This window comes from Heteronotia binoei, chromosome 12 (assembly GCF_032191835.1).
Source record: "Heteronotia binoei isolate CCM8104 ecotype False Entrance Well chromosome 12, APGP_CSIRO_Hbin_v1, whole genome shotgun sequence".
NCBI classification, from domain to species: Eukaryota; Metazoa; Chordata; class Lepidosauria; order Squamata; family Gekkonidae; genus Heteronotia; species Heteronotia binoei.
This window is the reverse complement of record NC_083234.1, coordinates 8,748,403-8,759,564: the sequence shown is the minus strand read 5'-3', so window position 1 is coordinate 8,759,564 and position 11,162 is coordinate 8,748,403. Positions and strand designations below refer to the sequence as shown.

At 47.5% G+C, this 11,162-nt stretch overlaps 1 non-coding gene across 1 annotated transcript; it reads right to left on the bottom strand.

The window, feature by feature from the left end:
• Positions 1-10,539: 10,539 nt before the first annotated feature.
• On the bottom strand, positions 10,540-10,611 carry TRNAP-GGG (transfer RNA proline (anticodon GGG)). The gene has a single exon. It is a non-coding gene; the product is annotated as a tRNA-Pro (tRNA).
• Positions 10,612-11,162: the final 551 nt, after the last annotated feature.

Sequence of the window (11,162 nt, the reverse complement as noted above, 5' to 3'; positions counted from 1 at the left end):
GGGTCAGCCATAACTCTGGCAGAGGTTGTCCTTGAAAGGGCAGCTGCTGTGAGAGCCCTCTCCACCTCTCACAGGGTGTCTGTTGTGGGGGAGGAAGGTAAAGGAGATTGTGAGCCGCTCTGAGACTCTTCGGAGTGGAGGGCGGGATATAAATCCAATATCTTCATCTACCTCACAGGGTGTCTGTTGTGGGGGAGGAAGGTAAAGGAGATTGTGAGCCACTCTGAGACTCTTCGGAGTGGAGGGTGGGATATAAATCCAATATCATCATCTTCATCATCATCATCATCTTCTTCTGTTTTATTTTTTTCCCCATATGGAAGCATTCTGTCAGGTGAATACCCACCCCACCCTGTGCAGTCTGAATAGCAGCAAGAATCTGTTCACATGCTCAGCACTTGTTTGTGAGAACTGAAAGGCACCGAGATTCCGTATCCCTGATTGTTCCAAAAATTACTCTGTTCTGTTGAATCCCATCAAGTAGACTAATTTGGGCTGTCATCCACACGCGTGCATTTGGAAATGTAAAACCAGTGTCCCAGGACTTCCTTTTCACATTCTTTTTAGGTGAACATATCATTAGAAGAGATTACAGCTTCTCCACATGTGCTGGGTTTCCAAGCTCATGAAGGACTGTGCTTCAGAGGAGAATAAGGCAGCCCATCCTGTATATGTCGTTAAAGCAAATGGTAAGGAAGAAAGTCCATCTTTCCCTCACAGCTTTCTTCCACTGATTCCGGGTGCCCATCAATTGTTTTCAGGAAATGGGCAAGGCCAAGTGGCAGAGCTTCTGATTGGTTATTCAAGATCAGTTCAGCTGTGCACATTTTTTAAAAAAATCACTTATAGGGTTGCCAGCCTCCAGGTGAGGCCTGGAGATCTCCCACTTTTATAATTGATCTCCAGCTGGCAGAGATCAGCTCCCCTGGAGGAAATGGCTGCTTTGAAAGGTGGATTCTATGGCCTTGTAGCATGCTGAGGCCCCTCCCCAAACCCCACCCTCATCTGGATTCACCCCAAAGTCTCCAGGTATTTTCCAACCAAGTCCTGGCAACTCTGCTTGAGCACCAGCTGCCGTCACAGCACAAGTATATTCATTGTGTAACTGAAGGCGAGTTGTGTCAGCCATTTTGTGTTTGGCTCTGCCTCCTGCGGCAGCCATTTTGTAGCTGCACCCACCATGCTGCGTCAGAATGTTTCCAAAAGTGCTCAAAAGAAGTCAGGGATCCCTATTCTAATTTATATTCTTCCTCCTTTAATTATGCAAACTATGCATAAAAGTCGCTTTTGAATGCTTTTATCATGCTGCCTTCAGATGCATTTCTTCAAGGAAATGAAGGTGGAATAACGAATTCCCAATTTGTCCTCTCAATAACCCCTGTGAAGTCGGTTAGTACGGAAAGCTGATTAAATTTCAAGATCAGACTAAGCTAACAGAAACAACATTGATCTTAAGTAACATTGATTTCACTTTGTGTAGGCCATTTGCTTTGAGATTGGTTTTTGGAGACAGGGCTGCCAACCTCCAGCTGGTACCTGGAGATCTCTTGCTATTACAATAGACCAGCTCCCCAACTTTGAGGGAGGATTCTATGCCATTATACCCAGCTGAGGTCCCTTCTCTTGACTCCCTAAACCCTGCCCCTCCCCCCAGGTCCACCTCCAAAATATCCAGCTATTTCCCAACTCAGAGCTGGCAATATGCTAGGGTTGCCAATCCCCAGGTGGGGGCAGGGGATCCCCCGGTTTGGAGACCCTTCCCCCCGCTTCAGGGTCATCAGAAAGCGGGGGAGGGAAATGTCTGCTGGAACTCTATTGTTCCCTATGGAGATTTATTCCCATAGAAAATCATGGAGAATTGATCTGTGGGTATCTGGGGCTCTGGGGGGCTGTTTTTTGGGGTAGAGGCACCAAATTTTCATTATAGCATCTAGTGCCTCTCCCCAAAATACCCCCCAAATTTCAAAAGATTGGGCCAGGGGGTCCAATTCTATGAGCCCCAAAAGAAGGTGCCCCTATCCTTCGTTATTTCCTATGGAAGGAAGGAATTGAAAAGGTGTGCCGTCCCTTTAAATGAGATGGCCAGAATTGGGGCTAATCAGAGCATACAGCAGGCTAAGGAAAGCCAGCTCATGTTATGAGACTAAGGCCATGACCAATTTCTTTTAAAATTTCTTTTCAGGAAATGGGTTTTTGGGAATATACAGTCCTGAACCAGAGTTACTACTCTCCTTCCTTGCCTTAAGTGAGAGCATGGCAGGCTCCAAAATGTGCTGCAGAGATCCACAGCTTCCTCAGGTAAGCCTCTTTAGCAAAATCGCAAAACTGTGAGAAATAATCGCACGTGCTGTTAGCTTGTAAAGGGGGTCCAGCTCAGAGAGCAGATTTCACTGAACTTTTGTGTTTTCACAGGCAATCCTGACAGAGAAGATTCTAGATTTTACGGGGCAAAAATGCAGCCGTCCAATTCGACACTGAAAATTACGTTTTCTGGCATCCTCAACCCAACCACATGCCTCAAAATCCATGACTCGATCTTGTTCATAGTTTCCAAGGAACATTATCCTGTTTATGACGTGTGGGTATCCATTCTGAACCTGCTAGAAACTTGACTGCATGAGACCACCACCGTCACAAAAAATGTTGACATACATTTAGGAGAGCCAGCCTAGTGTACTGGATTGCTTAGGATCTGGGAAATCCAGGTTTGAAGCCCCTCTCAGCCATGAAATCTTGCAGGGTGATGTGAGATCACATGATCTCAGCTAACCTGCTGAGATAAAATGGAGGAAAGGAGAAGGATGTAAGCTGCTTTGAGTCCCCGCTGGTGTGAAAGGCAGAAGAGGGAAGGAAGGAAGGAAGGAAGGAAGGAAGGAAGGAAGGAAGGAAGGAAGGAAGGAAGGAAGGAAGGAAGGAAGGAAGGAAGGAAGGAAGGAAGGAAGGAAGGAAGGAAAATAGATGGGGAAGAGGGAGGAGGGAGTGGTGGAAAGAAAGCAACTTTAACGTTCTCCAAACTGCTGGTTGGTTTGGAGAAGTGATTTAAGGAGACAAATGTCTTCTCCAAGCTGGCTGACAGGATGGCGAGGGCTTCAAGAGCCACACAATATGCGTGAAAGAGCCACATGTGGCTCCTGTGCCACAGTTTGGCCACCCCTGGTCTAATGTGATTTTTTTGAGGAGGGAGGAATTTTTTATTATGCTACTTGAGATGCTAAAGTGCACTTCTTAAGAGCAAGGAAAAAAGACCTTGTACACATTTAGCAATGGATCGAGATGGCTGTCAGGCTGTGGACAGTTGTTATCATCCACCGAATAAAACCGCGCTGTGATTGCCTGTCCTTCAGCCCTCTTGGCAAAATGTTGGCTTGCCATCTCCATGGAAGCACACACAATGCAGATGCCAGTTCCTCGTTCCGGATTTAAGGCCATGCTGGCAACCAACATTGTCTTGTATCTGTTCCTCTAGCAACAACCTGTATAACACGAACGGCGAGTTCGACTGGGAGGGTTCCGCAGCCTTGCCGAGGAAACCAAGCTGGCCTCCAGTTCCCACCGTGTCCTCCTTTTCTTTTACCAGTTTCACGATCCAGGAACTTTCGTCTTCAGGCTCAGCAGCAACCAGCACAAAAGAATGGTTTGTTTCAGGGCAACGGTGTGTGTTGTTTACTATTGCTTACAGCGGAGGGTTTCAAATACAGTGCAATAGTCTCTGTTCACAAGCAGTGTTCCCTCTAAGCTGTGCGGGTGAGTGGTGGCTCATTAAGAACATAAGAGAAGCCATTTTGGATCAGGCCAATGGCCCATCCAGTCCAACACTCTGTGTCACAGAAGAACATCAGAGAAGCCATGTTGGATCAGGCCAGTGGCCCATTCAGTCCAACACTCTGTGTCACATAAGAACATAAGAGAAGCCCTGTTGGATCAGGCAATGGCCCCTCCAGTCCAACACTCTGTGTCACATAAGAACAGAAGAGAAGCCATGTTGGATCAGGCCAATGGCCCCTCCAGTCCAACACTCTGTGTCACATAAGAGAAGCCATGTTGGATCAGGCCAATGGCCCCTCCAGTCCAACACTCTGTGTCACATAAGAACAGAAGAGAAGCCATGTTGGATCAGGCCAATGGCCCCTCCAGTCCAACACTCTGTGTCACATAAGAGAAGCCATGTTGGATCAGGCCAATGGCCCCTTCCAGTCCAACACTCTGTGTCACATAAGAACATAAGAGAAGCCATGATGGATCAGGCCAATGGCCCATCCAGTCCAACACTCTGTGTCACACAGTGGCCAATATATGTGTGTGTGTACATACACACACACACACACATACACACATACATATATTCTGCTCAGGATGTGAACTGCTTCACTCAGTGTGGAGGGGGTGGAATTAGAGGAAACGTTCCCATCTGCAGTCTGTTTTCTATCGGTGTTTTTACACTGGCAGTTTGCAACTCTAACACTGCACTGGAAACTCACCTTTTACATTACCTAACGTTCTCACAACTGTTTTGCATCGTTGCTGCCCGAAGCATCTACATTTGTTTCGGTGAGATGAGTTCTGGCGCTGCTGCTGCAACGTTTTTCTCAAAACTAGTTTTGATCCGGTCATTTCTCTACAGGCGTTTCAAACTTGTATCGTAGAAGTTTTCAGGCATTTTAAAAGACTCCTCCAAAAGCCACAAGGTGCAGTAATTTGCATGAGAACTGACAGCGCTTGACATTTTTACATGTCATTGCTTGCCTCATCTTGTAATTTAAATTTGTATTGTTTTTCCAAGCAATCGTATACATTTAACTAAGCACTGGTATTCCGTCTGCCCTCTGATCACAGAACCCCCCCCCCCAAAAAAAAATTGAAACACTTTCAGCAGGAAATATAGAATTTTGGCTATGCAAAATGAGCAGAGCAAATCCACTAATGTAAAAGGAAAATAATTAAACCAGAATGGTGGCAGGCAATTTGAAGACTTTAAAACTCTGGATCAAACTGAATGTAAAAACACCCTAAATCTTCCTTCCTGCATGACCCACAGAGGAGTCAGAGCCCCAATGCAAGCGCGTTTAAACCCCTCTGTCTGTCTTAAGAACATAAGAAAAGCCATGTTGGATGAGGCCGATGGCCCATCCAGTCCAGCAAGAAGCTATCCAATGCCTTATCCAGTTTGGTGTAAGAGTTAAGTGCACAAACTCTTATCTGGGAGAACCGGGTTTGATTCCCCACTCCTCCACTTGAAGCTGCTGGAATGGCCTTGGATTAATCATAGCTCTCACAGAGCTGTCCTTGAAAGGGCAGCTTCTGGGAGAGCTCTCTCAGTCCCACCTACCTCACAGGATGTCTGTTGAGAGGGAGGAAGATAAAGGAGATGGTGAGCCACTCTGAGACTCTTGAGATTCAGAGCGGAGGGCAGGGTATAAATCCAATATCATCTTCTTCTTATGTTCGACCTGCTTTCTCTGTGCATATCTTTATTTCATGAAGTATGTCCAAGTTCTGCCATACGGCGGGCAGTGTTATGAAGAGGGACCCTTCCTCCCATCAACTCCGAGACACGTCGTGCAAGTTGGGATCGCAAAGATCCCAGATCTCGTACTGCAAACCGATTGGCCGGTCATTAGCGGGATAATAATTGGACTCTTCCTCCTTCTCATCGTCTGCCTGTTACTAATTGTGAGTTAACTCCCCCTCCCCCGGTAATGCAACTGTGTAAAAGTTCCTCTCGAGATCGGGTGGTGTTTCCCCTTCCTTATGCACTTTTGCTGTGGTTCGTTGCAGCTCCTTTGTCAAGCCGTCAGCTGGCCCAGGAATGGAAGCCCCTGCCCTCGGTTCCGAAAGCTGCAGCAGAAATATAATCTCGACAAATATTCCTCCCGAGGATCCATGGTCATTACTGTCAAGAAATATCACCCTGGGACGCAGAAGAAGAACAACCTGGATGAGAGTTCCAACCAGGTGGAGAAGAGAGGTCTGAGCACCAAGAAGCCTACGGCCAGGGCTTTTTTTGTAGCAGGAACTCCTTTGCATATTAGGCCACACCTCCTTGATGTAGCCAATCCTCCAAGAGCTTACAGGGCTCTTCGTACGGGGCCTCCTGTAAGTTCTGTAAGGATTGGCTACATCAAGGGTGTGCGGCCTAATATACAAAGCAGTTCTGGCTACAAAAAAGCCTTGCCTACGACACAAATGAAAAAGTCCACTGTTCTCATTTAATCACATTTGGTGGATGCATCCTTTAGATAATTCTGCTTGACAAGATACACCCTAAATTCTATTTGCCACCTTTATAGGGCACATCTGATTTGATCGGGAGCCACCAACCTTTTTGAATCTGGGGGTACCTTTGGAACTCTGACGCAGGACAGTGGGTACAATCATAAGATGGCTGCCATAGGAGGTGGAGCCAATCCTAAAATGGCTGCCACAACAACACCTCAAAATATCAGGGAGCAAGTTTATATAGAACTCATTCAAAATTTCAGGCGGAAGCTCTGTTCAAAATAGGATGCCTTTTAATCTTTTTAATGCTGGCAGGGCGCTTTTTTTGAGCAGGAACGCACAGGAATGCAGTTCCAGCTGGCTGGGCATCAGAGGGTGTGGCTTAATACGCAAATGAGTTCCTGCTGGGTTTTTTCTTTTAAAAAGAGTCCTGCCTGCTGGGCAACAGCTCCACTCGCCAATGCCCACTTTCTAAAATCACTTGCCGGGTGCTAGGAAAGTTGTCACCCACAGGCTTTTCACTTTCAATGGGCTCCAGCTTTCCTACCTGTGGAACGTGAAGAGTAATTTGCTTTACAACTAATTTCAGTGGGACTTGATTCCAAGTAACCGTGCTTCTGTCAACACACATATATATCATGTACGAGAGTCTTTCTTTTCTCTTGTAGCCTTCTCCTTCCACCTACTTTTCCATTTTACCTTTTCTTATTTATTGTTATTGTTGCTTCATTATAGCTGCAGCCACTATAGCTGCAGAGTGGTAAAGCAGCAGTACTGCAGGACTGTGATCTGAACTCTCTGCTCACAACCTGAGTTCGATTCCAGCGGAAGCTGGTTCAGGTAGCCGGCTCCAGGTTGACTCAGCCTTCCATCCTTCCGAGGTCGGTCAAATGAGTACCCAGCTTGCTGGGGGGAAAGTGTGAATGACTGGGGAAGGCAATGGCAAACCACCACACTGTAAAAAGTCTGCCGTGAAAACGTTGTGAAAGCAGCATCACCCCAGAGTCGGAAACGACTGATGCTTGCATAGGGGACCTTTCCTTGAATCTGTTATCGTTGATCCTTCCTAACTGCCAGGCACCCCTAGGGTTAACAAGTGGGATCTGAGGGTTTTTTTGCAACTAGGTAAATTAACAATAAATGATGTGTTCTTGGACTTGTGCATTCATTGCCGTTCTCTGCCTAGAGAAGTGCGAAATGTGGAACTCCGAGGACCTGATTGACTTGGATTCCTTCAATACCAACATCTTCTTTGAAATTCTTCTTACACAGTCTCTGGCAGTTACAGCCAAACTGAGCCAATTTAAAGAAGAGGTAACTGTATTCTTTTCTTTGTCCCTCCTCTCTCTACTCTGCCCCATGGCGCAGAGTGGCAAAGCAGCAGTACTGCAGTACTGTGATCTGAACTCTCCGCTCCCGACCTGAGTTTGATTCCCGGCAGAAGCTGGGTTTTCAGGTAGCCGGCTCGAGGTTGACTCAGCCTTCCATCCTTTCTGAGGTCAGTCAAATGAGTCTCCAGCTTGCTGGGGGGAAAGTATAAAAAACTGGGGAAGGCAACAGCAAACCACCCCGTAAAAAGTCTGCCGTGAAAACGTGAAAGCAACGTCACCCCAGAGTCGGAAACGACTGGTGCTTGCACAGAGGACCTTTCCTTTTCCTCTGTTATTAGCAGTGCCCTGACCTCAGTGGCCCTGGGTAGTACTTGAGTAGTACTAAGGGAGTTCAGGGCCACAAAGCAATGGCAAACCACCTCTAAAGGTCTCTTGCCTTCACCTGAATCTAGAGTTTCCAATCCTGGGGGCAGGGGATTCCTCGGTTTGGAGGCCTTTTCCCATTTCAAGGTCATCAGAACTTGGCGGGGGGGGGGGGGAATGTCTGCTGGGCACTCCATTATTCCCTATTGAGACCAATTCCTATAGGGTAGGATGGAGTTTTGATCTTTAGCCCCTTTGGAGAATCCGTATAAAAAATACAACAATACATAAAATGAAAAAGATTGTTCAAAGGAGAACCATTGTCATATCCTCAGGGAATCCGGGGCGTAAAACTGAAGACAAATAAAACTAAAGCCAAGGGGCAGCTTCAAGACTAATAATGTATATTTCAATATTGATGAGTCCAGTAGCACCTTTAAGACTAACCTGAAATAGTCTTCATCAGGTGTAGCTCTTACCCTCCTCCCGTTACCACCTATATATTTCTGGCTGGTTTCTACTTACCAGTTTGGTTTCGTGGTTAAGTGCGTGGACTCTTATCTGGGAGAACTGGATTTGATTCCCCACTCCTCCACATACACCTGCTGGAATGACGTTAATCAGCCACAAGTTCTCTCAAGGCTGTTCCTCTCTAGAGCAGTTTCTGTCATAGCTCTCTCAGCCTCGCCTTCCTCACAGGGTGTCTGTTGTGGGGAGGGGAAGGGAAAGGAGATTGTAAGCCGCTCTGAGACTTCTTTGGCTAGTGAAGGGTGGGGTATAGATCCAATCTCTTCTTCTTACCCTGGCCCACCTTGCATCTGATGAAGAGACCTGTGTTTCCCAAAAGCTTATGCTACAATAATATTTGTTAGTCTTAAAGATACTACTGGACTCTTGACGACTTTGCAGCGACAGACTGGATCTATTTCAATATTGAAACCTAACGATATATATTTCAATACTGAACCCACACCAGCCATTGTAGATCACTCATCTTCTGTACTTTCGTTTCCTTTGTAGCTGAAAATCTTGTACCACAAGCTTCTGGATGAAACAGCCTCACTCCGAGACCTCTGGATAGCCAGGATATGCATCCCAGACACAGCAGACCCTGGGGACAAAGCTCTAATGGGGAATTACGCCAAAGCAAAGGCAGAGGTAGAAGACCGATGGGGTTGAAAGCCCTGGCCAGTAAAGGAAACCCCCTTTGAGCAATTTAAAAGGGCTGCACAAGAAAATACAAAACAGCTGAGCCATGGGGAGCAGGTTCCTCCTTTCCACACAAGTATTATTCACACTTTTTGCAAACTCCATTTAAAGGGTCTGTGGTCCCTTTCGATGGGATTTGGGAGGCCATGAACCATGAACTGGTTCAGTTTGCAAATGAACCTCCCCAGGGCTTTTTTTGTAGCAGGAACTTCTTTGCATATTAGGCCACACACCCCTGATGTTGCCAACCCTCCTGGAGCTTATAATAGGCCCCATAAGAAGAGCCTTGTAAGCTCTTGGAGGATTGGCTACATCAGGGGTGTGTGGCCTAATATGCAAAGGAGTTCCTGCTACTCAACAAGCCCCAAACCTCCCAGTTCAATTTGGTTTGTGGTTTGATTCATGGTTCGGCCACAAACCAACACAAACTGAATTTTTCTGTTTCATGACCATCCCTTCTCCCAGAATTACAACTGAACTTCAAGCCACAGGGGTCTATTCGCCTGGAGAAAATTGCTGCTTTGCAGGTGAATTCTACTGCATTATTCACTCTGAGGTCCCTCCTCTCCAGAGACTCTCTTCATCCACCAATCTCCAGGAATTTCCTAACCCAGAGTCACTGCCAGATTAAACCCTGTGGAGGTCCCTAGGCCAGGGGTGGCCAACGGTAGCTCTCCAGATGTTGTTTGCCTACAACTCCCATCAGCCCCAGCCAGCATGGCCAATGGCTGGGGCTGATGGGAGTTGTAGGCAAAAAAATATCCGGAGAGCTACCGTTGGCCACCCCTGGCCTAGGCAGTCGAAACCTTGGGGGCCCCGTTGCAAATTATCTCAGAGTCTGAGCACGCGTCCCGCTGCCCCCATTGCAGCCTGAAGGCACCTTCTCAGAAGCCCCTTTGACAAAGCTGCAGGGGAGAGGCAGAGAGAGACAAACTCGGCGACGCCAACAGCAGCCTCACCAGGCAAGCCGGCCAAAGAGCAGCTCAGTTGCTGGCTGCGAGTGCAGGCTGGAAGGGCTGCAAGCGGGGGGGGGGGGGAAACTGGGGGGAAAGCTGGCCTGGGGCCCCTAAAGGCGTGGGGGGGGGGCCCATAGGCCAATGCCTACTTGGCCTAATTGTTAATCTGGCCCTGCCTAGAGTTCGCAAACTTAAAAGGTTCTGCAGGTCACTGATAGGATTGCAAGATTGTGTTTGTGAAGGGCTTTGCGTATTCAAGTGTGGAGTTGGGAGGCGGAAAACTGTTTCAGTATTACTGTTGCAAGCTTTAATCAATGTAGATGAACATATATGAACATATGAAGCTGCCTTATAATAATAATAACCCTTGGTCCATCAAAGTCAGTATTGTCTTCTCAGACTGGCAGCGGCTCTCCAGGGTCTCAAGCTGAGGCTTTTCACACCTATCTGCCTGGACCCTTTTTTGGAGATGCCAGGGATTGAACCTGGGACCTTCTGCTTCCCAAGCAGATGCTCTACCACTGAGCCACAGCTCCATTCATGGCTCTCCAGGGTCTCAAGCTGAGGTTTTTCACACCTATTTGCTTGGACCCTTTTTTGGAGATGCCGGGGATTGGACCTGGGACCTTCTGCTTCCCAAGCAGATGCTCTACCACTGAGCCACAGCCCCATTCATGGCTCTCCAGGGTCTCAAGCTGAGGTTTTTCACACCTATTTGCTTGGACCCTTTTTTGGAGATGCCGGGGATTGAACCTGGGACCTTCTGCTTCCCAAGCAGATGCTCTACCACTGAGCCACAGTCCCATTCATGGCTCTCCAGGGTCTCCAGCTGAGGTTCTTCACGCCTACTTGCCTGGACCCTTTTTAATTGGAGATGCTGGGGATTGAACCTGGGACCTTCTGCTTCCCAAGCAGATGCTCTACCACTGAGCCACAGCCCCATTCATGGCTCTCCAGGGTCTCCAGCTGAGGTTCTTCACGCCTACTTGCCTGGACCCTTTTTAATTGGAGATGTCAGGGATTGAACCTGGGACCTTCTGCTTCCCAAGCAGATGCTCTACCACTGAGCCACAGCCCCATTCATGGC